The sequence below is a fragment of the Monodelphis domestica genome, chromosome 4, assembly GCF_027887165.1.
Source record: "Monodelphis domestica isolate mMonDom1 chromosome 4, mMonDom1.pri, whole genome shotgun sequence".
NCBI classification, from domain to species: domain Eukaryota; kingdom Metazoa; phylum Chordata; class Mammalia; order Didelphimorphia; family Didelphidae; genus Monodelphis; species Monodelphis domestica.
In genome coordinates, this window is record NC_077230.1 from 348,341,767 (window position 1) to 348,369,361 (window position 27,595).

Genomic DNA, 27,595 nt, shown 5'->3' on the forward strand with positions numbered 1-27,595 from the left:
ATATCATTGAGTACATATCATTGAGTATAATCACATATGGGGACACTGACAGATGTGCATTCATTCTAAGATAGGTAGAGCCATAGACTGGAAGGAAGAGAGGAGCATTTCAGAGAACCGAGACTAAGTCAGTACCATAGACAGTGTCTATAACAAGTTAGGATACCAGCTCAAGACTGCAGCTTCTTGACTGAAAGACTACTGGTGGGGACCTTTCCAATACACTAGTCAACATCTATACATTGAACACCTCCTGTGTGTAATTTAATGAATGTTCATTAAGCCTCCGCTAGGTACAGAGCCTTTTAATTGGCACTGGGCTCTATCTATCTATCTATCTATCTATCTATCTATCTATCTATCTATCTGTCTGTCTGTCTGTCTGTCTGTCTATCTATCTATCTGTCTATCTATCTATCTATCATCTATCTATCTATCTATCATCTCTCTCTCTCTCTCTCTCTCTCTCTTTACCTATCTATCTATCCATCCATCTATCTATCCATTTGGCTATCTGTCTGTCTGTCTCTCTTTTTTAAGACCCTTATCTTCCATTTTAGGATCAATACTGTATATTGGTTCTAAGGCAGAATGCTGGTAAGGGCTAGGGCAATAGGGGTTCATGACTTGCCCAGGATCACACAGTTAGGAAGTGTCTGGGGTCAGCTTTCTGTAAAGTTCTTTTTAACTTTCCCTTATGGTACTTGTTAACTGTCCTGGTTCTCATCCACCTAGCTGTCTTGGCACTAGGAAATATTTACATTAAATATAATCAAGGATTTTCCCTCAAGGAACTCACAGTTCAAGAAGTAGGGAAGACACAAACATAGACAATTATAACACATAATGTTTTGTGATAAGTATATCAGAGAAGTTTGAGCAAAGTGCTGTATAAGATCCGAGACAAGAAAATTGTTATTGGCTGAAGCGATTAGAGAAGACTTCCAAGCAAAAGTGACACTTGAACTGGACTTTAGAGGATCCATAGGTATTTGGCAAATGAACAGAGGAAGGGAGGGAATTCTAGGAATGAGGAATAGTGTGAACAAAGGCATAAAAGCAGGAGAGTGAAGAACATAGTCTGAGTGGGGACCACAGGGAAAGAAGATGCTGTTTTATGTGGAAGGGCAATAATGTGAAATAAGGCTGGAAAGGCAGGAAGGTACTAGGTTGTGAAAGGCATGGAATTTTAAGCTAAGGATGAACTTTACTAGGGAGGCAATAAGGAACTGCCAAAGGATTTTGATTAGGGTAGGACAGGCATGATTTATACAAGAAGAAGATTAAATTGGATTCAATGGAAGAGTGGACTAGTTTATAGAGGTTTAGACTGTGGAGATGGGAAGACCTGACAGGAGTCTAGTGCATGGCCTGAGTGGGTGGCAATGAGGGCTTGTATTAGAGTAATGGCAATAGGAATAGGGAGGAGGGAAAATATTTTAGAGATACTGTGGAGGTGGATTTCACAGAGCTTGGTAGGAGAACTTGAAGCAGAGCTCAGCCCCATTGGGTTTGTGTTGGGAGGGTTAATGGAGGGGGTCTTCATCTCATCTGGGTCACTAGAGATTTCAGGAAAGTAATTCTCCTTCACTGTTCTTCATTTTTTTTTGTAGAATGGGATAATGGTCCCTCTTATCTACACTTAGCTGTACCTCTCATTCTGTCCTCAGCCCCCTGTAATCTGGCCTCGGTTCCCATCACTTCATCAGAACACCTCTCTCCAGAGCCACTGATGATCTGCTAATCATCAATCCAAAAGCCTTTTCTTAGTCCTCATTCTCCTTTACCTTCCCTCATCCTTTGACATTGTTGGAAACCCTCAGCCTCTGGGTTACTATTATCTCTTGGTCCTTGGCTTTCCTAATTACTACCCATGTGACTTTGGATGACAACAACATTTGACATTATTCAACAATTTAATGTTTGCAAAGCACCTTATTATGCACATTATTTCATTTGAGCCTCAAAACAGCCCTGTGAGGAGGGCACTATAGCTTTTATTGCCACCATTTTATAGATGAGGAAATTGAGGTTTAGAGTGTGGTTAGGTGACTTGCCATAGTCACACAGCCATTAAGTGTTAGAAGCAGAGCATGAGCCCTTGTGTCCCAGAATACAAAAAAAATCTATTGATCAATCAGTAAACATTCATTGCCTATTATGTAGGAGGCATTGTGGACACTCTTCATTATGTCACGATGTCCACTTAACCTCTAAAGGCATCGAAGTCTCAGTTTCCTCACCTGTTAAAATGTGGGGCTGGCCTATACCAAGAAAAGGTCAAAATGTGGCATATGGTTTAAATATAACATAAATAAAATAAATAAACATAAAGGGGGGATACCATAATTTAATTAGGGGAACATAGAATAGTTTACCTGTCAGATCTGTAGAGAAGGGAAGAATTTATGACCAAATAAGAAATAGAGAGCATTACAAGAGGTAAAATGAATAATTGTGATGTTAAAATAAAAAAAGGTTTTTCATAATTAAAACTAGTATAACCAATGTCAGAAAGGAAACAACAAACTGGGGAAAACTTTTATAGCCATTTTTTCTGATAAGGTTCTAATTTCTCAAATTTATAGAGAGCTAAGCCAAATTTATAAAAATACAAATCATTCTCCATTTGACAATTAGTCAAGGTATATAATAAAAAAAAGCAGTTTTTAAATGAAGAAATCAAAGCTATCAATAATCATATGAAAAATGTTCTAAATCACCTTTGATTAGAGGAATGCAAATCAAAACATCTCTGGGGTGCCACTTTACCCATAGCAGAGTGGCCAAATGACAGTAAAGGAAAGTGATGTACGTTGGAGGAAATGTGGCAAAACTGGGACCCTAATGCATTGCTGATGGAGTTGTGAACTGATCCAACCTTTCTGGAGAACATTTTGGAACTATGCCCAAGGGGCAATAAAACTGTGCATACCCTTTGATCCTGTGATACCACTACCAAGTCTGTATTGCAAAGAGATTAAAAAAAGGGGGGGGGGGAAGGACCTATTTGTACAAACATATTTACAGCAGTGCTTTTTGTGGTGGCAAAGAATTGGAAATTGAGGAGCTGTCCTCAATTGGAGAATGGCTGAACAAATTGTTATATATGATGGTGTTGGAATCCTATTGTGCTATAAGAAATGATGAGCAGGATGATTTCAGAAAAAGCTGTAAAGGCCTTCATGAACAAAGTGAAATGAACAGAACCAGGATAACATTGTACATAGTAGCAGCAATATTGAGCAATGATCAACTGTGAAAGATTTAGCTACTCTTAGTAATAAAATGCTCCAGGACAATTGAGTCTTATGACAAAAAAATCCTTTCCACCTTCAGAGAAAGAACTGTTGGAGTTGGAATGCAGGTCACAGCATACTGTTTTTCACATGAGTTTATTTATATTTTCATTTGGGGGCTTTGGCTTTATATGAGTATTCTCTTACAACAATGGCCAATATGGAAGTATGTTTTGCATGATAATACATATATTAAATTGCTTATCTCCTAGAGGATGGAAGAAATAAAGGGAGGGAGACAATATTGATCTTATAATGTCAGAAAACATATGTTGGAAATGGTTATTACATGTAATTGGGAAAATAAAATATCTGAAAAAAGTGAGGTTGGAGTACATCATAAAATCCTAGATCCACATGATCTCTAAGGATCTTTCCAGCTCTGTATCCATGATCCTATGACCTTATTACCTGTTTGCTCATTCCTCAGTATCCTTTTTCATTTACTTTCCCCCTCTTGCCCCTAATTGGGCCTCTCCTCTAAGATCTAGTTCTAGTACTTCTTGGATTCTCTGTCTAGACTTTCACCCTTGTCAGTCTTATTCAGTCCCATGGCTCCAATTATCACCTCTATTTGGCTGACTTTAAAATCAATATATTTGTGCCCAGCCTTTCCTCTGAAGTCCAGCCCTACACCTACAATTTCCTGTTGGATATGACCCAAGTGTCCTTTTGTCACCTCAAACTCAGCATGTCCCAAATGAAACTCATTATTTTCCACTCCTAACCTATCTTTCTCTTAACTTTCTTATTTCTTTTTGGCAGCAGTTATCTTCTCAGTCACAAAGTCTTGAAACTTGGAAATCATATTTGACTCCTCCCTCTCCTCCAGCTCCCCATAGACAGTAAATTTGCCACATTCTCTCATTTCTATCTCTACCTTATTCAGATTCATCCTTCCCTCTTTACTCCCATGACCCTACTATCAGGGCCATTATAATAACTTTCTCAACTTGTACCCCTATCTCCAGTCTCCCCTCTTCTACCAGCCTTCACACACTATTCATTAATCTTCCTAATGCACAGATCTAAAATATCGCTCCCCTGCACAAAAACCTCCCATGGCTCCCTATTGATTGCAGTAAAAATATAGACAATCTAGTCTGGAACTCTATATTTTAGCTAGTATGGATTACTTAGGGACATCCAGATGGTGCAGTGGCTAGAGTACCTATCCTAAAGTCAGGAAGATTCATTTTCTGAGTTCAAATATCACCTCAGACACTTACTAGCTATGTGACCCTGAGCAAATAATTTCATCCTGTTTGTCTCAGTTTCCTCATCTGTAAAGTCAACAGGAGAAGGAATTGGCAAACCACTCCAATGTCTTTGAAGAAAATCTTCAATTGGGGTCATGAAGAGTCATATACAACTTGATATGACTGAACAAATATAATGGATTACTTGCTATCACTTGATACTCTGTCCTGTCTTGGTTATCTGCACTTACACAATATCCAAGATATGAAAGAGGTCCCTTTTTTCAACTTCCTCATCCCAACTTGTTGAAGGTTCCCCTTCCTTTGAGGTCCAGTTCAAGTATACCTCCTCCATGAAGCCTTCTCTGATCCATCCCCCACATGAAAGTGGTGAGTGAATAAATGAAAACATTTACTATGTGCTTGTCAACTGTGTATTTATCCCATACATAGTGTCCCTTAAGTGCTAGATGAGGAAGTGGTTAGGGTGCTGGACTCTTAGTTAGGAAGAGATGCATTCCAGTGCAGCCTCAGATACTTACTGTGTAACTCTAGGTAAGTCACACCACCTCTCTGAACTTCATTTTCCTCATCTGTAAAATGGGCATGATAATAGTATCTATCTCCCAGGGTTGTTGTGAGGATCAAATGAGATAACATGTAAAGCACTTTGAAAACCTTAAAGTTATATATATTATATATATATATATAGGTATATATATAAAGTTATATATATAAACACTAGCTACCTATTAATATTATTATTATGTTCTAGGCAATAATGTTAATTGGTGAGAACACAAAAATAAATGTAATATAGTCTCTGTCTTCAAGGAACATACATTCTAATAAGGGGGAAACAACATAGATAGCTGTATGGTAGCCAGAGAAGGATGTTTTGATTTGGGAAGTCTTTGGAATAATGAGTTGAACCTTAGAGGAGTTGATTCTCATGCCCTTTCCTGAAGCAATGGTAGTATTGATTTGATTACTGCTTCTAGAGGAAGAGGTGGAAAGTGGGGGTGGGGGTGGGGAGTCCTTTTGGCAGGGTAAATGGTAAGAAGATGACTGGAGTGGATGGCTAGATGGAATATAATCCAGCCTTTCCTAGTCTTTTTTCTCTTTGTCTGGTGCTTCCTATTCACTTATATTCACGCTTGTGTCATTAGTTGGTATTTGTGAACTTTTCTTACCTTAAAGGTAGTGACTGTGACTTTTTCCATATTTGCATTCCCAGCACAGGTCCTTGCACATAAACAAACGTGTAATAAAAATCAGTTGAGTTGTTTGTCATTACATGATGTTATTCATCTGAGGTATTTCGTGACTACCAGCCCAATGTAACTGGACCATTAGAAGCCTAGTGTCCAGATGGAGGTCATAGTTCCTTCCTGACTCACTACTCCTTCTTTCTCCCCACTTTCCCATTTTCCAGTAGACTGTGTTTGTCAGATCTCATCTGGAGGATTTCAATTGCTTCTGGGATCACCTCTTAGGAAAGATTTGATTAACAAGTGCATTCAGAGTAGTATGACCAGGATGGTGTGATGACTGAAAACTATGATATATGAAGATTGATCTAAAGCAGAGACTTGTAGGAGTGGGTGATCAGATGATAGCCTTCTTCAAGTTTGGGAAGGGCTGCCCTGTGGAAGAGGGCCTTGATTTATTCAGTTTGGCCCCATAGCTCAAATACTCAGGTACAGGGACTAGGAAATGTTGGGACTTGGGGATAGGAGTTGAACCTCAAAACTAGAGAACAGAGAAGTTTAGAAATTAGTGAGAGGGTAAAACCCAAGGGGCCAAGGACAGTTTTCCTGAATCATTTCCAAGTAGAGGATTTGGTAATTGGATCCTGAATCTCTCCCTCCCTTCCCCTTTATCTCTAGAGATGCCAGACTCTAAGAATGCCTTTTCTTGAATTTAACTGCATGAGAAAAGGAAAAAAAGATTCAAGAATAATACATGGAATGGAAAACATATACATGGAAAATAATCCCACATTACTTGTCTCTTAAGCTCATGCCTATAAGTAGGGCAAGGCAACCAATGTTTCGACACTGAAATTTAGAGATCTTTGGCTTTACTTACACTCTTTCTGTAGGTAGAAACAATTGAGATTAGCTCCTAGTTGCCAAGAAAAACTAGTTAACATAGGAAGCTACTTGATAGTAGATTCTTCTCTTACAAACACTGCTCCTTTCCCAGGAGTGGCTTCATGGTGTCTCACCTATGTCCCAAGGTTTCTGTCTTTCTCTTCTTAGAGTGATGTCCTAGGATCTCTATTCTTGTGGAGCCCTATGTTCTGAGGGCTGAGATCACTTTGTCCATTTTGTGGTAGTTGCCTGCGGTGCTACAATTGCAAGTTAGGGCTCTGTTTAAGTTTTGTAGCATAATTCTCAAGATTCCTGGGCACTGTAGTTTATCTTGATCTTCCTTAAGCATCAGACTCCCCTCAAGACTTCCAAAGAAAATATGGTTTTCTGACTGAACATCTCCAGTATGATTCTGGATTTGTTCACCCAAGTGCTGACACATGCTTATTGGTCCATTCTGAAATTACATGCTTATTCCCAGCCAATCATATATGCTTCAGTGAATGTTTTTGGTGCTTCAGTCCTATTACTATGTATTCATTTAGCTTATTGATATTGCTTTACCACTTCCCAAAGGGAAGAAACATGCTATAAAAGAATAGAGAGGATGGTATTTCTCATCACTACAATAATAAGAATAATTAATTCTGATGTATAGGTGACTTCCAACATTTTTTAATATTTTATGTTTCCCAATTACATATACAATTTTTTAACATTTGTTTTTTAAAATTCTTACCTTCCACCTTAGAATCAATACTGTGTATTGGCTCCAAAGCAGAAGAATGGTAAGGACTAGGCAATGGGGGTTAAGTGGCTTGCCCAGAGTCACACAGTTAGGAAGTGTCCGAGGCCAGATTTGAACATTTGTTTTTATTAAATTTCTACTTCGAAATTCTCTCATTTCCCCTTCTTGAGATATATGCAATTTGATATGTTATAAATATGATCATTCAAAATACATTTCCACATTAGTCATATTGTAGAAGAAGATATATGTATTTTAAAAAGACTAGCAGGGAAATAAGGTAAAAATAGTATGCTTTGATCTTCATTTAGACTCTATCAGTTCTTTCTCTGGAATTAGAAAGCATTTTTCATCATGAATCCTTTGGAATGATCTTGGATCATTGTATTGCTGAGAATAGTTAAGTTCCTAATAGGTAATCATTATACAATATTGCCGTTACTGTATACAATGTTCTGGCACTGCTCACTTCATTTTGTATCAATTCATGTAAATCTTTAAAGGTTTTTTTTCCCTCAAATCATCCTGCCTATCATTTCTTCTAGAGCAATAATATTCTATTATAGCAATACACCACAATTTGTTAAGCCATTCTCAAATTGATGGACATCTCCTTAATTTCCAATTCTTTGCCACTGAAAAAAAAGCTTCTACATTTTTGTACAAATGGGTATTTCTCCCTTTTTAAAAAATCTCTTTAGGAGACAGATCTGGTAGTGGTATTGTTGGAACAAAGATATGCATAGTTTTGAAACTCCTTTGAACATAGTGCCAATTTATTCTCCAGAATGGTTGGATCAGTTCACAAGTCTACCAACAGTGCTTTAGTGGGTGTACCCCAACATTTACAAAGACTGAAATCCCCTTTTCTTATATTAACAGTGTGATTCATTGGAAAGGTCACTGAATCTGAATCAGATGACTTTCCCTTGAATCCTGGCTCTGCCTCTTACTAACTCTGTGACCTTGGCCACACAGTCTTTGGGCCTCAGTTTCGTCATCTTTTTCATTATCATTATACGTAAAATGAATAGGTTATACAAGATGACCTCTAAGGTCCCTTCCAGCTCTCAATCAATGATCCTATGATCCTAGTAATGAGAGTTGTCTCAATGAAATGGATTCCCTCCAGATAAAGTGAGCTTTCTATCATGGAGATATCCAAGTTGGGTCTGGAGAGAATTCTTGTTCTGCAAGACGCTTGTTTAGGCACTCATGGATAGATAAATAGGAAAGAATAGGTGTGTGTGTGTGTGTGTGTGTGTGTGTGTGTGTGTGTGTGTGTGTAAGTTTGAGAGAGAGAGAGAGAGAGAGACAGATAGACACACGGACACAGAAAGACAGAAAGATACAGAGTCAGACATTCAGAGCTAAACAGAAAGAAATGCAGATACAGACAGATTGGAGGAAAAGAAGAGTAAATCGGTAGTTCATTCAAAAAACACTTTTTGATTTTCATTTATAGGGTTCTGTGCTGAGCTGTGTGTGTACTAAGGGCAAGATTAGGAGCTTAGAAGAGGGAGATCACAGTGTATGTGTGTGTGTGTGTGTGTGTGTGTGTGTGTGTGAGAGAGACAGAGAGAGACAGAGAGACAGAGAGACAGAGAGACAGAGACATACCGAGAGAGAGAGACAGAGAGAGAGAGACAGAGAGACAGAGACAGAGAGACAGAGACAGAGAGAGACAGAGAGACAGAGACTGAGAGACTGAAGACTGAATCTTTCAGAATGTGGTCCTGATAGTAAGGCTCTGTGTGACAGAAGGAGGCCCCCTGGGTAGAGTAATGGTCTGTATCAGCTGGGGTGGGAGAGTTCTGAGTATCTGTGTCAGACTGGGTCCCTTGAAATCAGGGTTTGTATGTGTGTCATACTGGAAACTTTGAGTGCCTCTATCAGACTGGGGATCTCTGAGGGCAGGGACTATGTGTCAGAAAGACTCCCCTGGGCAGAATCTGTGTGTCTCTGTCAGTCTAGGGATTTCTGAGCAGGGTATGTGTGTGTATGTCAGACAAGGGGCGCCTAGGGTCATATCTATGTGACTGTGTTGGGTTCCCTGGGGCAGGGCTAGGGCTGCCTTATGTTTCCCACACAATCCAGAGAGGATGAGTTCAGGTTGGCAGAGCAGAAATGAGGCTGCTTTGATATTGAAAATAAGAATGATGTTGGATGTAAGTATTGTGGCCAAAATCAGGCTGCATTCACTTTTCTATATTCCACTCAAATGAATGCATGTGTAATAAGAACAATTGTAATAATCAGTCCCAGGAGAATAAAAAAATCAGCAAATAATCCAGAAAACTTTGCCCTTTGTCCGCGGTAGGCGGTCTAGATTTTTGGCAGCAATTTTCCTTTTCTTGTTAGTTCAAGGCTAAGAAAAATGCATCCTTTCCTTCATGGACTACACAAGGGACAGATGTGAAGGAAAACAGGTAGAAGTCTCAGCATGAATTATCCACAAAGTGGATAATTGATAGAGAAATAGAATAGACTGCCAGAGTTGGAAGAGATATTAGAATCTAAAACCTAGAATGCTGGAGCTGGAAAGAACCTTATATACTATCTGACAAACTCCTTGTTTTATAGAGCTGGAATTTGGGTTCTATAGAAGGAAAAGCCTTGTCAAAGGTTGCACAGGGCAAATTTGAATAAAAATCCAAATGTAATGGTTCCTGGTGCAGTGTCTTTTTCATTATACTATGCCTACCTGAAAGAAGGAGGTAGCCAAGATATCTCTTCTCCCCTCTTACTCTTTTATCCATTTGTGGGCCATGGACCCCATGCTCCTGGTAATAGCTTCTGAGATGGTGGGTGTCTCTGTACCTAGTTCTATAACCAAATATTAAAGCAATTATGTAACTAGCAATAAATTACTTAAGGGAATGACTCACGTGGCTTAATTAGAGCAAGGCAGGGAAAGGATTAAGGTATTTTTAGATCATACACCTCTCTCACCCCTTAGCCTGTGGCTCCCTGGTTTCCCAGGGAAGAGAGATGGGAATGGGACCTGATTGTTCATCCACAGGCACTTGGAGGACCACTATAGTTCACAATCCCATAGTGCTTTATGACTTCCAAAGCATTTTCCAAATACCACTGTCTCTTAAGATAATGCAAACATTAGCACAAAATAACATAATATTAATGCAAGAAATATAATACAATGAAAATGCAAAACCCTTCTCTTTCACATGAGGTTGTTGAAGCCCATTGAGGTAAAATGACTTTCCTAAAGTCATAACTAGTAAGTAGCAAAGCTCAGAGGCAGGATGATGGTATAATGGACCCCACTAGATATGATATAAAAATTCTTGTTATTTAACCTGAACATTATAACTTCTGTGGCCTTTGGAAATCATCTACTGGGTCATGAATTTTGAGGAAGTAATCTTAGAGACCAATTAATCCAAACTTCTTATTTTACAAATGAGGAAACTGAGACTTAGAGGGATTTAGTGATGTTCTTATGGTCAAATAAGTTAATGGAAGAGTCTCAATTCAAATTCAGGACCCCTGACTCCAAATGTATGATTTTCAGTTTTCTTGTTTGCACAATGAGAATATTATACTATATAATGTAAATTCTCTGACTGCCCTGAGATGTAGATCCAATAATCTTTCAATTATACTGGGCTTCCTTTCAGTACTAGAACTCTTACAAGTGTACAAGTTGGTGTTTAAGATGTATCATAAATGAAGAAAAGGATTCTATGAGGCATATGTAAGAAGGGGGTACATTCCCAGGATGGAAATCATTGAGACTGGAGGAATCCTTGTTTGAGTAACAGAGAAGAGGTCAGTTTGACTGGATTGTAGAATGCAGGAAAGAAAAAATGTATATCTATATATAATAAGGCTAGAAATATGAGTTGGAACCAAGTTATGAAGCACTTTGAAAGCTAAATAGAGTTTATATTTTATTCTAGAAGCAATAGGAAGTCATAGGAGTTTATTGAGAAGAGGAGTGACATGGTCATTTCTACACATAAGGAAAATCACCTTGACAGCTTTGTGTCAGATATAGATTAGAATTGGGAGAGACTTGAGGCAAGGAGACCATTAGGAGGCCATTACAATAGTATAGGAAGAAAGTGATAAGTCTAAGAACTGAGATGGAGACTGTGAATAGCAAGAAGGGGCTGGATGTAAGTTATATTGTGAAAATGGCATTGCATTTTGTCGAACGAATGAATGATTTGGGGAAAGAAATGGATGAGGTACCCTCTAAGGTTCTTTCTGGGCAATAATTCTGGTATTTCTTTTCCCCTGGGTCTCCCCACTTTCTCCAGGGACTTTTGTCTCTTCAGAAAGCCACCATAGCAACATTTCAGCACCACGGAGAGCTCCAGCCCCACCTTTTCTACCAGAGAGGGTTGGTGATCCTTGTGGACTCAACCTATGCTGGGTTATAGTTTCTGAGGGAGACAAAAGGAGGAATAAAAGACAAAGACCCTTCCCTTCAGGAACTCAAAGCCTAGATAACACCTAGAATATAGGACTAACACCTAGGGAACAGTCAGAGAGAGCAAGACAAAACAGCCAAGAATTGAGTGCCAGACTGCATGGGCTCAAATGCTAAGGGCTGTGGCAGCTCAAAGGAGTTCAGTGGTCAGAAGAGACTTCTTGGAGGTGGGAAGGGAAGAGTTTGAAGGGCATGAGGCTTTCAGGACAGGCATTTGAACAAAGACTTGAGGTTAGAGCAGGCCTGACATGTACATGGTACTGTGAAACATAAAACCCTGTTGTGACAGGGAAATAGGGAGAGATAAGACTAAAAAACCCCTGGTATTTTGGGGTCAAACTGGCCTCAAATGCCAGGCTGAGGAGGCAGGATTTTCTCCTGTGAGAAATTTTTTATGACTAAACATTGCCTTATGATTTAAAACCCTTTAAAATAATAATATTATAAAATAGCATCTAGCACCTACTGGGTATTGGGTACCATATTTACAAATATTGTCTCAAGCCTTTCAACAACTCATTAAAGTAGGTGCTATTAGTATCCCACTTTACTGTTGAGGAAACTGAAGCAAACAGGTTAAATGATTTGCCTAGGGTCACACAGCCGGTAAGTGTTTGAGACTGGATTTGAACTCAATTCTTCCTGACTCCAAGACGAGCTCTCCATCCATTTTGCCTTTGGAGCCTTATAATAAGTATATGTTGGCATTAGAGTGGGGATTTTATGAATGAAAATCATAGATCCAGAAAGGAGGAAGTGACTTGCCCAAAGTCACACAACAAATTAAGAACAGGGCCAGGGCTACAACCAAGTTTTCATGATTCTTAGTCTAGTATCCTTAGCCTGATACCTTCCCCAAAGGCCCTGGAGATGTCAAATTAATCTGGGACAACCACCAGTCAGTCCTTAGACCTCCATTCAAAGATGCTTCCTGCCTGTTTTTGCAGTGGTGGCTGAAGTCTCTCTGTGTTGCTGGGATGGATCCATCTTCCCATCTGTCCTCAAGGCTCTTGTAGGATTTTGAGTTCCTAAGTACCGATATTCTAAGCTTTTAAGAATCCCAGTTCTACTAAATCAATTTAATAGATATTTATTAAGGGTCTACTTTGTCAAAAAGCAGAGGGCATGTCCAGAAGCAGTGGGTCTAAATTACAAAGAGAGAAATTTAGCCTTGATGTTAAAAAAAACCCCTGACAATGAATAACAACTTTTTTTTTTAAACCTTTACCTTCCATCTTAGAATCAGTACTTGTATTGGTTCCAAATCAGAAAAGCAGTAAGGGTTGATCAATGGAGATTAAGTGACTTGCCCAGGGTCACACAATTAGGAAGAATCTAAGGCCAAATTTGAATCCAGGACCTCCTATCTCTAGACCCTGCTCTCAATCCACTGAGCTACCCAGATGCCTGCAAACCAACAAATTCTTAATTATTAGAATGATCCAAAAATGGAAGAGGCTTTTGGGAGAGGTGGTGATTCCCTCTCTGTGGAAGCCTTACAGGAGGCTGGGTGACTACTTGTCAGTTATTTTATAGTGAAGTTCCTGTTCATATATGAGATGGCCTACATAGACTCCAAGGACTCTTTTAACTTTCAAATTCTACATCTCTGTGAATTTTACGATTTTATGATAGATTCTGAGATTTCAAATTCTATGATTCTAGGATTCTGTCTCTCTTACTGTGTTTAGCATACAGCCAGGCTCATAGATGATGTTGGTTATAGATTTGTTAAGTATGTTATTCTCTTCCTCCTCTCCCTAAGTGGGTGAAAGCTGGGAGAGGGGTGAACAGGAAGTAATCAGATCTAGTTGAGGAGTACAAGAGTATACTACCCTAATTGAATGCTGGAAGTCCTCCCTCAGCTAGGCTTTTCTCAAGTTCCCCTGCCCCCACCCCCAACTCCAGAGGCTTGTTCTTTCTCCAGCTCCTGCTGAGTGTCTCCTCACACCTCACCCAGCTCCCTGGGCTCTAGTGATGAATTAGTAATGACAAGTCTGGGCATCACTATGGTGATAGCTCAGGGGGCTGGCCCTGGGCACAGGGGGCAGCTAGGGAGGGTGAAATCTCCCCTGGCTAGGCCTTTGCCTAGAGAGAGGCATTTTCCCTTGGGAAATAAGTAGTGGGTGTTGAGAGGGCCTCTGGATGTGATTGTATCTGATTTGCACAGGCTGGTGGCTGGCGGCCAGACTGGCTGGAATCCTGGGATCTTAGTCCATCTTCCCCAGTGGCTTCAGCCTTGTTCACCTATGACCCATCTGTATATTCAGTTAGGGAAATTCAGGGAGGAAGACAGCAAGGAACCAGGTTTCTCAACCATGCCTAACTCTCCTTCCTTCCCCTCAAGCCAAGGGGATTCGAACTTTCAGCTTTGTCTCCAGCTGTGGAGAAGGCTGCTTTGACTCATCCCTAATCCCTCCCCCAATATCTCCCCCAATATCTCTAGTGACCTGCAGTCCCAGTATGTAAGACAATGTCCAACTGGGAGCTGAGCTCAGGGCTGGGACTAGGACATAGCCTGGAGCTTAGACTCCAACTTGGAATTGGGGTCTGGGCTTAGTCTGGGGGTCGAGCTGAAATTCTGTGACAGGGATTGAGGCTTAGACTAGGGCTAGGATTGGATCTCAGACTATGTTCTGGTTGGTTATGGACTCAGGCTAGATTTGAGGTCATAGTTCAGACTGGCATCAGGGCTAAGTCCATCTAGGACTTCTTGATTTGTCATAAGCTGAATTGTGTTTGGACAAATGGACACATTGAAGTTCAGGGTAAGAAATTTCTATGAGGTAGAGGCATTGATACCTGGGCTGTGGTTCTAGAACTCTTAGTCCAAAGCCCTTCCCACCTTGCATGCCTAGGTCCTGCCCCAGGCACAACTCCACCCTGTCTCCATTCTACTGAAACTCACCCATGCTTCCTTCTCCAGCTGTCCTAGTGATGAATAGGCTTCAGGGAGCTGTACAGCTCTCCCTGGGAGACCAGATGCCAGCCTTGTTAGCCTCCTAATTACCATAGAGGCCCAAGAGCTGAACCAATCCATCTCTCCCTGAAGCAGCCTCCTTCTCTTCCTTGTACAATGAAAGATGTTTCTTTCCAAAGGCAGTCTGGTATAGTGGAAGGCAAACTGGACAAGGAATGAGGAGACTCAGACACTTCTTAGCTCTGCCATTAGGGACAAGGCACTTAACCTCTTAGTCTTACTCGGTTTCTTATTTTGTAAAATGGAAAGAATAGTATTTATAATTTCACCCTCACCACAAATTGTAAGGAGAATACATTGTAAGCCTTTAAATATAAAGGTAAATTTATCATTAAGTTGTGGATGCTTCTGAATAAAACAAGTCTCTTCCTCTGAGCTTCAGGAATTGGACAAAGGTTCCGTCTAACTGACCTTCTGTGTTCTAAGGTCCCTCCCTACTCTAAAATTCTATGTGTTTTTTTAACCCTTACCTTCCATCTTGGAATCAATACTCAATACACTGAGCCACCCAGCTGCCCCCTAAAATTCTATGTTTTAAAATCTCTCCCAGATCGGATTTTTTTTGCTATAAAATTCTTCCCAGCTTTGATGTTGTTTTCTAAGGTTTCTCTCAGTTCTAACATTCTATGTTCTAATATTCCCTCCCTGCTTAACTCTGGCATTATAAGTTTCTTTTTTTTAATGATATTTTATTTTCCTCAAATTACATGTAAAAATAGAATTTATTATTTATTAAAATAAAATGTCAGTTCCAAATTTTTTCTCTCCTTTCCACTCTTCTTCCCTCCTTCCTTTTCTTCCACCCCTCCTCCGTCCCTGAGACCAATAAGTAATCTGATATAGATTTTATATGTGTACTAATGTAAAACATTTTTCCATATTATCTTTTGCAGAAATGATCCATTCTAAGTTTCAAATACCTTCCTGGCTCTAACCTATGTTCAAACAGCCTTCCAAGGTCTGCCAACTTATGTTCTAATGTGCCATCTAAAGCTGACATACCACATTCTAGTGACCTCTCAGTTCCTTTTTTTTAACCTGTACCTTCCATCTTGGAATCAATACTGTGTATTGGTTCCAAGGCAGAAGAGTGGTAAGGGCTAGGCAATGGGAGTTAAGTGACTTGCCCAGGGTCACACAGCTGGGAAGTATCTGAGTCCAGATTTGAACCCAGGTCCTCCCATCTCTGGGCCTGGCTGTTAATCCACTGAGCTACCCAACTGCCCCCTGACCTCTCAGTTCTAATTGCTTATGAAGCTAAGAATCTGAGATTCCCAGAACAGTTATGTGGGGTCCCTTCTCCTCTAGAGCCAGGCAGGGTCCTAGGAGAGTACAGAATACTGTCCTAGGGTAGAATGGGGGCAGCTGAAGTCTAGAGATATTAGGAGCAGCCAATAATAGGAATGGAAATAGATATTCAGCCCAGAGCAGCCATTGACTCTGAGGTCCTACAATCCCATGGTTCACCCTGTCAGAGTGAATCATGGAGTTGTAGGTTCCATCTTCACTCACCAATGACCTAGCCATTGAGGGAGGTGATGCACAAATAGAAAACTTGAATGCATAATACTATATCTAAAAAGGTAATGTGGAGTAGTGGATAGAGAGCTGTTTGCTTAGCCTATAAGATATTAAGTTCAAGTCCCACCTCTGACTATAGACTGTCTGTATGACCCTGAATATGTCACTTAACTTCTCAGTGTTCAGGATAACACCAAATGTAAGTTGGAGAGGAGATGCTGACCTGAATTGATAGTGGGAGTTTCCTCATTTGGGAGTTCCCTTTATCAAGAAAATCAGAGATCCAAGGCCTATCCCTTATGGGTAGGCACATGAGGAAACAGAATGCTAGGGCACTTACCAATGAGGAGGAATTAGAGCGGGCTTCCCAAAGGATTTGATTTTGGGCTTTAAAGAATGAGTTAGAGAGGGGCAGCTAAGTAACTCAGTAGATTGAGAGCCAGGTCTAGAAATGGGAGGTCCTGTATGCACATCTGGGCTGAGATACCTCCTAGCTGAGTGACCCTGGGCAAGTCACTTAACTCCCATCGCCTAGCCCTCACCACTCTTCTGCCTTAGAACCAATACACAGTATTGATTCTAAGATGGAAGGTAAGGGTTTAAAAAAAAAGAACGAGTTGGAATTCACCAGGAGAACACCATTTAAGACTAAGAGGCAGGATGGTGTGGAGCATGTTTGAGGGAGGCAGTTGTGCTTCAGTCTGTCAGCATTTATTAAGCACCGACTCTATGCCAGGCTTTGTGTTATGTGCTGAGGATATGAAGCACTTAGCAGAGGCTTTATATGAAGCATTCTATATGCATTCCCACACAGGCAGGGGCTCAAACATACATTACATTCTCAAGGCATCCTTCTGTCAAAGGTTCCTCCCCAGCTCTTCATTCCCTCAGAAGTTTAGTCACCAAGAACAGCTCCCCTAGACTTCCCAGCCCACAGTTCTCTCTATCCTCCAATCCCCAACAGGCCTGTTGGTTCTCCATCATTCTGTGGTCCTACTCAGCCCCTGCCTGATATTATAGGCCATTTTCTTAGATGTATATAAGAAAAGAGCCTTTAGAAGTCATCTAGTGCATTTCATAGATGAGGAAACTGAAGCCCGAGACTACAGAACTGACTCTACATTCAACACTCTTTCCATGGGAGTTTGATGTGTGACTGTCAGATCGTCTTCCCAGACTGGGCGCTCCCTGAGGGCAGGGTGAAGGGTTTTGGTCCTCCTCTTATTTCCCAGAGTTGGAGCTCAGCACAGGGTGCTCAGCGATTATCAGGCAAAGCTTGATGAATGTCATGAAAGGGAGTTGAAGGTGGTGGCGGCGGATGTGCCAACATGAGCAGGTCACAGATTTGCCTTTAGGCTTGGCTTGAGGTTGGTGCTGGTGGAGAAAAGGGAGTTGAATGGGGGAAGATCCTGACATGTAAGGAGAGGAGGAAAGCCTAGACATCTCATGACTACTCAGATGCCTCAAGCTAGCTTCTTTAACCTAGTCTTAGCCCAGCTCAGCATAACTATGGCAGCCCCTTCCTGACCAGCCCCTTCTGCCCAATTCAATCTAGCTCAAATAAACTCAATTCTTCGTAACCCACTCACCCACTCCAGCTTCTATGAGCTAGCTCATCTCAGTCCAGCATAATCTAACCTGATTTAAGGGCAGCTGTGTGGCACAGTGAATAGAATATAGGGCCTGGAGTCAGAGACTCATCTTCCTAAGTTCAAATCTGGCCTCAGACACATACTAGCTGTATGACCCTGGATAAGTCATTTAAGCCTTATTTGCCTCGGTTTCCCCATCTGTCAAATGAGGTGGAGAAGGAAATGCTAAAGCACTCTAGTATCTTTGACAAAAAATGTCCAAATGGGGTCACAAAAAGTTGGACACTACTAATCAACTAAACAAACCTGATATAGTTTAGTACAGCCCACCCAACTTTGCCTAGCAGAGTCCAGCTCAACTTAGACCCTTAATCCAGTCTGGGTCCTGCATTAGCTCTGCCAGGGGATGCTACTTAGAGCAGAGTGGAGGTGAAGGTAGAGAGAATTGTAGGGCGGGGCTTGATGGGGGAGCAGCCATCGATCCTTCCTTTGCCTTCCAGGAACTCGGCCTCTGGGGAGACCAGGGAACAGCCGGTCGATTTCCCTGAGCTGAGCAGGACAACTTTGGGGGGAGGGAGGGAGGAACTGAATGGGGGGGGGGGCTAAGCCTCCAGTGTCAGGACATGCTTAATTCTCTCGTCCAGCTCAGAGCAGCATTTCCCCTAGTCCATGGACAGTCAGTCCCCTTCAGCCCCTCATTTCTCTTTATGTCTTAGAATACTTTGGATCTATAGCTAAGCTTTGCCCAATATTCACATGTTATCCTTAATTTCCCTCTCCTTTTTTCTTCCTATCTTCCTTTTCTTCCTTTTCTCCTCCTCATTCTTTCTTTCTCATTCCTCTCCTTTCCCCTTCATTTTCTCCTCCCTTTCTTATCCCTTTCTCTTTCTTTTCTTTATTCTTCCCAATATGCATCATTGTCATATACTCTTCCTCCCCTTCCTTCCTTTCTCCCCACTCTCTTCTTTCTGGAAGCCTTCCTAGACTGGCCAGAAGATATTTCCTCTTTCTCCTAATTGCACAGGTCAGACAGACTTAAATGACCACCCAGGATGAAAGGGGAAACTTCACCAGCCAAAGCCCTATGAAGTCACATATGGGCCCTATAAAATCCATTCTGCAATGTCTTTCTGTGCAACCAGGAAGACATCTCACAGCCAGACTCTCAGATCTGATCCTCCCCCTTGCTCAGGCTTCCAAATCCCCACAACAAAAGGTTTGAAGGCCCAGCTTTCTTTTCCTCCCCTGTGTCCTGAGAATCCTCTGCCTTTGTGCCTTTGTCATGCTTCATCTGGATTAAATCCTGGAGATTCTTTTGGCCCCAGGAGACAAAGGAAAATTATAAGGGAAGAAACTTTGTGGCAGTGGAAAGAATACTAGCCTCCAAACCTTACATCCTGGGTTTGAAGCTTCATTTTGATATTACTGCCAGTGGCCCTGGGTCAGTAATTTCCCTCAGTTTCAGATCCTATAGGACTGAAATAAAAATCTTTTCCTTAGCTCATTCTTAGTGTCAGGAGCAAAATTCTTTCTAAACTTTGAAGAACATTAGAAATGAAGTCAACCTTTCACCTCTCTAGGCCCCCCCTTGTCCAAATAGATTCTCTGGTAACCAACCCTCTGTTTTCTGTTGATGTCTCCCGAGGGTCTTAGGAGCTACAATGGCTTACAAGGTTCTTTTTATGATGGTGCAAATTCTCTTATAAGATCTCTCTGAACTTTAGGATGGAATCCTCTTCCTTTCTTCCTCCCTTCACCCTTTGCCTCCTACTGGCAGGACCAGAAGCTTATATGAGACATTAAGAGAGTTCCAAATCTGGAACCTAAGAAGGCTCCTGAAGGTAGTGAGCCAATGGGAAGGCTAGAGTTCCTGGGCTTTTGAGGAGCATGCAGCTCCACCCCCTTGGAGGGGGGCACCTTAGCTGAGCTGATGACAGGTGCTGTTGGCATTATTAACAATAATAGGGACTAATTAACATGATCTTCATAATGAGCTCAGCTGACGTGTTCATCGGTTCCCAGTTCCCCACTGTGTCCCGTAACCATCACAACAAGAGCTTTGTGACTATTGTGACCTCTCAGGGAAGGTGTGCATGGTAGGGAGGGGGAGAATGGCTAAAAATAATTCCCATGGAGGGTAGGGGGAAGAGAGAGAGAGATAGAAGGGCAGATCAATCTGCCCACCACACACAGCCAGGGATGGGAAGATTAAGTGGCAGAATCTCCCAGCTGGAGGGGACCTCAGAGGGCTGGATGTCCAGCCTGTACACTGCTGGAATCCTTCCTGCAACATCCTTGACAAGTATCATCCAGAACCCTGTGATGGGGACCTCACAGAGACAATATATCCCACTTTGGGATGGCTTATATGGTTAGGATGGTTTTCCTTATGATCTGCCTTAATCTGTCTCTCTGCAACACCTAGACTTTCCCCTCTATTGCTCCCTGTTCTGCCCTCTGGGGCCAAGCAGAACAATTCTAATCTTCTCTTAGACATGATAGTGCTTTAAGCCCTAGAAGAGAACAATCATGTCTTCCCAGTTCCCAAACATCCCCCAGTTCCTTTCATTGCTCCGGGTCCCCTCACCAGTTTCCTGGTAGATCCATCATCCTTCCAGCCATCTCTTTCTATCTCTGTATCCCATACAGACTGTTTTCTTCCTCTAAATCTCCCTCTGTTCTGACATACTTTAGCTCTGTCACTAGCCCCATGGACCGCCTCTGACTTTCTGGGCTATTTCTGACTCTTTTCCTCATTCTCACCTCCAGTCACTCCTGAAATCCTGTCATTCGTCTCTTTTTCTCCATCGCTGTGGCTTTTGCTTGAGCTCAGACCTTAGCCTCATCAGATGATTAGAGTGGCTACCTTACCAGCCTCCCTGTCTCTAGTCTTAGCCCTTCATGTGCAGGAGATACAGAGACAGGGCAGAGAGAGATTCCAAGTATAGAGGGTCACACACAGAGGTACAGAAAGAGGAGGAGAAGAGACACTGATAGAACTGGGGATAGAGGATAAGAGCCTGCTTCTCTGTCTCCAAGGCCACCCATAAGAGCTCACACCTCTACCCTTCCTGACTTGATGATTGTAGTGGATTCCTCACCTATCTCCAGTTGCTTCTTCTTCATCCCTCCTACAGACACACAGGACTTGAGTCGATAGTCTACCTTCTCAGGGAACTACCATTGTTTCAAATGATTCACAGGAGAAAGGATAGATTCACCATTGCATTCAGGGCTCTCCCAGGCTTGTCTAAAACCCTCCCTAGCCTCCTCTCCTTGCTTTCTTAGAATTCTTTTAATTAACTTTAATTAATAACAATTTCTTTTGATGCATAGTTGTTGGTGTTCTGTCATTTTAGTTTGACTCTCAGTGGTCCCATTTGGAGTTTTCTTGGCAAAGATACTGAAGTTGTTTACTATTTCCTTCTCCAGATCATTTTACAGATGAGGAAACTGAGGTAAAGAGGGCTAAGTCCTGGGATCACACAGCTAGCAAGTGTCTGAGGCCAGATTTGAACTCAGAAAGGTGTCTTCCTGAATTGAGGCCAGGCATTGCACCACCTGGTCCATAAGCCAGGCTCATTAACATGCCTTGGTCTTTCCTCATGCCCTCTTCTCTTCCACATTCCCCAGTGCCTTTCTCTCTTCCTCTCCCTCTTCAAGACTACCTGCCTGTTCTTCCAGAGCTTCTTCCTGCTAGTGACACTTCAGGGACAGATATTTCTCTACTTAGAATCCCTTAGAGTCACTGTCCTCTTCTTTCTCTCCCCAGGGGCACACCAAGTTCCACTGGCTGTCAGCCCCCACTGAGTCTGTGGCTCATTGCAAAGATCACTGGGTTTAGAGCAGGGTTCTTCACCTATTTTGAACTTTGGCACTCAGTTTGGTGAAGCCCATAGATTTCTGTTAGAAGTGGTATAGTAAATACAGTGCTGGTCCTGGGGTGAGGGGGAACTGAATTAAAATCTGGTCTCATACCTTTACTAGTTGTGTGACCCTGGACAAGTCATTTAACCTTTACTTGCCTCAGTTTCCTCTTCTGTTAAAATGGGGGGAAAGTACCATCTATTTTTCAGGGTTGTGAGGATCAAATGAAATATTTATAAAGTGCTCAGAACAGTGCTTGGCACATAGTAGGTGCTATATAAATGCTTATTTACTTTCATTTCCCCTTCTCAGAATCATGTTTCTAGATGCATAAAATAAAATACATAAAATTATAAAGGAAGACAATTTTATTGAAATACAGTTATAAAAATATCTTTTAAAAAAACCCAGTTAGCAGAGCCCAAGTTAAGGACCTAAGAGTCAGAGAGCTCTGGGTTTGAGCTGTGGCCCTGTCCCTTACTAATTGTATGACCTTGGGCAAGTTCCTTTACCTCAAACCTCAGTTTCCCTATCTATAAAATGGAGGCAATACTTGCATTATCTATATAATAGAGTTGTATGGAATTAAATGTGTAATCCTTGAAATGCTGTAGAAGCATTATTATTATTATTATTATTATTATTATTAGTTGTTGAGTCACAGAATCTCAGCATTGGAAGGGTACTCAGAGAGAAGGCAGTTATTCCAGCTTATAGGAATTTCCTCCACAGTATCTATAGATAAATGATGAATGCTCTCTTCCTCCTTCTTTCCATTTTTTTCTTCTTTCTTCTTCTTCCTCCTCCTTCATCCTTACTTTCTGTCTTAGTAACAACTCTGAGACAGAAGGGCAAGGGCAAATGGGTTAAGTGACTTGCCCAGGGTCACACATTTAAAAGTCTTTGAGGTCAAATTTGAACCCAGGTCCTCCTGACTTCCAGGTCTGGCTCTCTATCCACTGTGTTACTTAGTTGCACCTCCCCCCACCCACACCAGCCTCCCTTCTTGAAGACCATCAATAACAAGGAACCTATCCCTTTGTAAGACTCTTTGGGATGATATCCACATTAGTAATAATAACAACAACATTTATGCAGTGTTTATTGTGATTACTCATAATCATAGCATTTATATAGTTCTTCAAGATTTGCAAAGTGTTTTACATATATTATCTCATTCAGTCTTTACAACAATCCTGTGAGGAGGGAGGTGAACAAATGTTTCTTAAGCATCTATTATATGCCAGGCACTATGTTAAAGCACTTTATGAATATCTCATTTGATCATAATAATAACTCTGAGAAGTAGGACCTGTTATTATTCCCATTTGACAGTTGCAGCAACTGAGGCAGAGGTTTTGTGACTTGTCTAGGATCCCACAGCTAGTAATGTGTGAGACTGTATTTGAACTCAAGTCTTCCTGATACCAGTACTCTATCCATTGCCCAATTAGCCATCTCTAATTGACATAGGGCCTATTATTATTTCCATTTTGTAGATGAGGAAACACTCATTTTTTTTAAACCTTTACCTTCCATCTTGGAGTCAATACAGTGTATTGTTTCCAAGGCAGAAGAGTGGTAAAGGCTAGGCAATGGGGGTTAAGTGACTTGTCCAGGGTCACACGGCTGGGAAGTGTCTGAGGCCAGATTTGAACCTAGAACCTCCCATCTCTAGGCCTGACTCTCAATCCACTGAGCTACCCAGCTGCCCCTGGAAACACTCATTTTTAGAGAGGTTTCCTTTCCAAAAAGTTAGGATCTGCCTTTGTGCCAACTCCCCTCTTTCCACTGTTCCACTGTGACCCTTGATACTGTATAGACTTCCCATCCAATTTGCGAAGCAGCTTCCAGACCTTCCGAGGCGTTTCTGGATTCTAAGTCACTTCTCTTTGAATCTATTTCCTTGTCTGCAAAATGAAAGTGTGGGCCTAGATGATTTCTCTGGTCTCTTTCAGCTCGTACATCCGGTGTTCTATGTTCTAAGATTGCTTCCAGCTCTGATTCTCTAAGATCTCTTGTTGGGAAGTTATAATGGGCCAGGACTGAATCTTCCCCATGCCATAGATGGAAAGACTGAGGCATCAGAGTGAGACCCAGAGTCACACAGAATTCTGGACTAGGACCCAGTCCTTTTACTTCCAGGCTCTGACTTAAACCTGAAACCTAAGCTGCCCCAGAGAAATCGCCACCATCTCTCTCATTGTTCTTTGCCTGTCATCAGCCTCTCGGAGCTTGCCTTCCTCCTTCCTTATGTCTCTATCACCCCATCATCTGTCCTTATATTAGTTGCCTCCTTATTGCTGTCCCTCTGGCCCTGCTGTGCTGCTGTCACAGCTATCCATTTCCAGCTGCCACTCACCAGCCTTCCTGAGTATCCCTTTGGGTCTCAGCCCTTAGCTTGTCATTCTCTGGATCTCTTTGTCTTATGTCTTCCTCAGTCTCTGTCTTTGACATTCTGTGTCTCACCATCTCTCTGTGGCTTTCTGTTCCTTCTGGTCTCTATCCCATTGTGTCTCTATGTTCTGCTTTGTCTTTTTGCGTCTGCCTCTTGGTTTCCATCCATCTCTCCTTGATTCTCTGCTTCTCAATCTCTGTTCCTAGCTCGTTCAGTTTCTGGTGGTCTCTCATTGTCTCTGTCTCTCTCTGACTTTTCCTTTGGCCTCAGTCTCTTTCCTAAGTAACTCCCTCTTCTCTCAGTATCCCTCTCTCTTATCTCTTTTGGTCATTTAGTAGCAGTCTTTTTCTTTGTCATTGTATCCTTCTTTGTCTTTCTGTCTGGGTCTTTGTCTCTCAATCTGCATTTCCCCCAGGACCTATCTCTGTTTCCCCCTAGACTACCAGAACAGCTGGCCAGCTGCTGATGGCCAACCAGGGGGGCATGACTAGAGCTCTCTAGGCTGGTCTCAGCCTTCCCCTTCATCCCCTCTCTGGTCTGTTGGCCCTGACCCTGGCCCTGCCCAAGAAGCTCTCAGAGTCCCTGACTACATTCCCCCATCCTCCTCCTGTTGCTAGGACGCTGGACTTGCAGCACCTGGCTGCCATGGAGACAGCGCCTTAGAGATGGAATTCTGTATTTTCAAGCCCTGCAGGGGCTGCCTCTGCCTCTGAACCACTTAAATCAATCCTTCAACAAGTGTTTATTAAGTCTTTACTGTGGGCCCAGCTTGGCCACCATGTGAAAGAAGGAGGAGGAAGAGGAAGAAACCTGGGGTTTAATGCTGGCTCTGCCAGTGCCTCAATTTGTGATCCTGGGCATGTCCCTTCTTTACCTGGACCTCAGCTGCCTCCGCTGTAAAATAAAGGAGCTCTTTCAGCCTCTGGCCTAGGATTGGGACAGGAGGAGACCCAGCCTGGGTGTCAAGGGACAGGAGAGACATCAGAAGGGATCAGAGGACAGGATCAGAGAAATTCAATTGAGCGGTTTGCTATGTCAAGGTTGTAGGAGTTCCAGGGAGGGGTAGAGGTCCATGTGGGTTGAGGAAGGGGGAAGTGATCAGAGAAGGCTTTCTGGAGGAGACAGGACTCAATCGGGGGCCCTGAAGGATGATGAAGATCAGAGACCAGCTTGGCAACAGAGGAGATGCCTGACTATAGGCAGGTCATAATGGAAAGGGTGCTTAGTCTTGGAGCTGGAAGATCTCTGCAAATCCTTACTCTGGCTCCCAGAAGCTAGCTAGCTAGGTGACCTTGGATAAGGCACGGAACCTCTTCTGAGTACTCATAGGATTATGGTGAGGAAAGAGCCCTCCAAACTGTATGGGGCTTTAGAAATGTGTACTATGGTCCATGAACCTGGCATGGAGGAGCACGGAGTGAGAAGGAACCCAGCTGGATTAGAGTAAAGGCAGAATATTAGACAACACATTATAGGAAGTGGTTGGGAGTCCTATGGAAAGATTCTAATATCCTCTCTGCCCAAATAGTGCCTGACCTTCATTTTCTACACAAGGGCTTCTCTGATGAACCCGACCTGGCTCTGGCCACCCTCATTATTGCAACTGCTTTTTGTTTTTTTTTTTTTTGCAAAGGAGGGTCAGTAGCTCAATGAACCTTTCTTCTAAGAAAAGGCACTCTGCCCAGGCTGGGGCCTCCCCCAGCTCAGGGGCCCTCACCCCCTCAGATTGGGTTCTCCTCCAGCCCAGGGGCCATGTCTCCTTCACCAGATAAGGGCTCTGGGAGGGCAGGGGGCTGGTGTTCCCTTCAGAATAAGGCTCCTAGGAAACCCATCTTCCTTTGGTCTGGTGCTTCATCCTATACTTTGCTGAGTCAAGCACCTCCCCAATTTGCCCCCAATTCCAGGGGACCTGGAATAACTGACTCAGACTTCCTTGAAATGACAGGAATAGGCTGGGAAGGCTTGGGAAGGCTGGCTGGTGAGCAATTCCTCCCCCCAGGCTCTATCAAGTCTGGACAGGCCTCAGGGCATAGCAGGGACTTGGCTTCCAGCTCAGTAACCACCCCCACTATTCCCCACCTGCCTCTCTCTGCATTTGCAGTATCTTTAAACAAAGAATGTCAGAGCTGGGGGGTGGAGGGGGGTCCTTAGAATATAAAATATTGGTGCTGGGAGGGATCTTAGACTACAGAACCTTAGAACAAAATGTTGAACCTTAGCTCAGCCCTGAGAAAGTTAAGACCTAGAGAGGGGAAGAGACTTGCCTTAGGATGTCCTTTCCCAATAGAGGATGCAGGGAAGGAAGGAAACAGGCATTTATTAAGCACCTACTTGTGTTTTAGGCACTATGTAAGCACTCCACAAATATTATCTAATTTAATTCTTACTACAACTCTGGGAATTAGGTGCTGTCATCATCCCCATTTTCCACATAACTGAGGCAGACAGAGGATAAGTGACTTACTTGCCCAGGATCACACAGCTAGGAAGGCTGATTTGAGTCTGGATTTGAGCTCAGCTTTTCCTGACTCCAACGTCAGGACCACATAGTTACCCCCAAAGGCAGGGGCTGTCTCTGCGTTCCATTTGCTCCCACAGTGCTGAGGACACTATCCCCATTGGTCTCAATATCTAGTGTAGACTGAAGGCATTCCTTTATTCTTCAGGTCAGACTGACCCCAGGGTTTATTGGCAGAGGAGGTGGCATCTCCAGCCCTTGGCAATCCCTCTCCCTGGATCTCTTCAGTCTCTTCCCTAAGAGAACATGTTCTTGTATGCTCAGTGGAGTTAGTCTCGGTTTCTTTCCCTCACGAGGCCTCGTGGCTGCATAGGCATCCTTTATTTTTATTTTTCAAATTAAGATGGTATTGATACCTTTTGCTCTGGGTATGTGTCAAACACCTCCGACCAACCGAGTCTGTAAAATCCCCCTCCCAGCAGTCCCTGCCTCTGCAAAGACAGAAGAGGGGTGTTTTTCCTCATCTCTCGCCTGGGCCAGGAGTGGCCAGGACAATTACTGAACATGGTGTTTGGCTTGGCTTTAATGTTCTTTTCATTTACGCTATTGCCATCATTTTGGGAGCTCTTGCCAGGCTTCTTCCACTGGTTTTCATTGCCCCAAAGGCGAGTCTCCCATCTGGGACCTACCTTTCTGGATCCTGGGAGAACAGGTGGCTTCTTTGCATGTCATAGACAGGGAAAGCACAGGTCCCCGAGCACAGGTCTGGGAATCACACCCAAGTCTTGCTCAGATAGTCCAGCCCCCAGCCCGCAGTGCCCTCTCCTGATGACTCAGTCTCTATAAATCCAGCCTCAGGAGTCCAACCAGCCTGTTAGCTTTGAGTCATCCCTGAGGGCCAGCCCTGGGTGTCAGACACACTTGAAGGGGTGGTCTGACATCAGTGGGGCCCAGCTGGCTGTGGGTGGGGACAATCAG

At 42.6% G+C, this 27,595-nt stretch overlaps 1 protein-coding gene and 1 long non-coding RNA gene across 2 annotated transcripts in view; one reads left to right on the top strand and one right to left on the bottom strand.

Moving 5' to 3' along the window:
- Positions 1-27,595, top strand: part of PDE2A (phosphodiesterase 2A) — a 187,037-nt gene that overhangs the window by 28,185 nt on the left and 131,257 nt on the right. The window lies entirely within an intron of this gene.
- On the bottom strand, positions 17,415-22,492 carry LOC130453843 (uncharacterized). Its single transcript, XR_008911447.1, has 2 exons — positions 19,565-22,492; positions 17,415-17,676 (listed from the first exon to the last, which is right to left on the bottom strand). It is a non-coding gene; the product is annotated as an uncharacterized LOC130453843 (long non-coding RNA).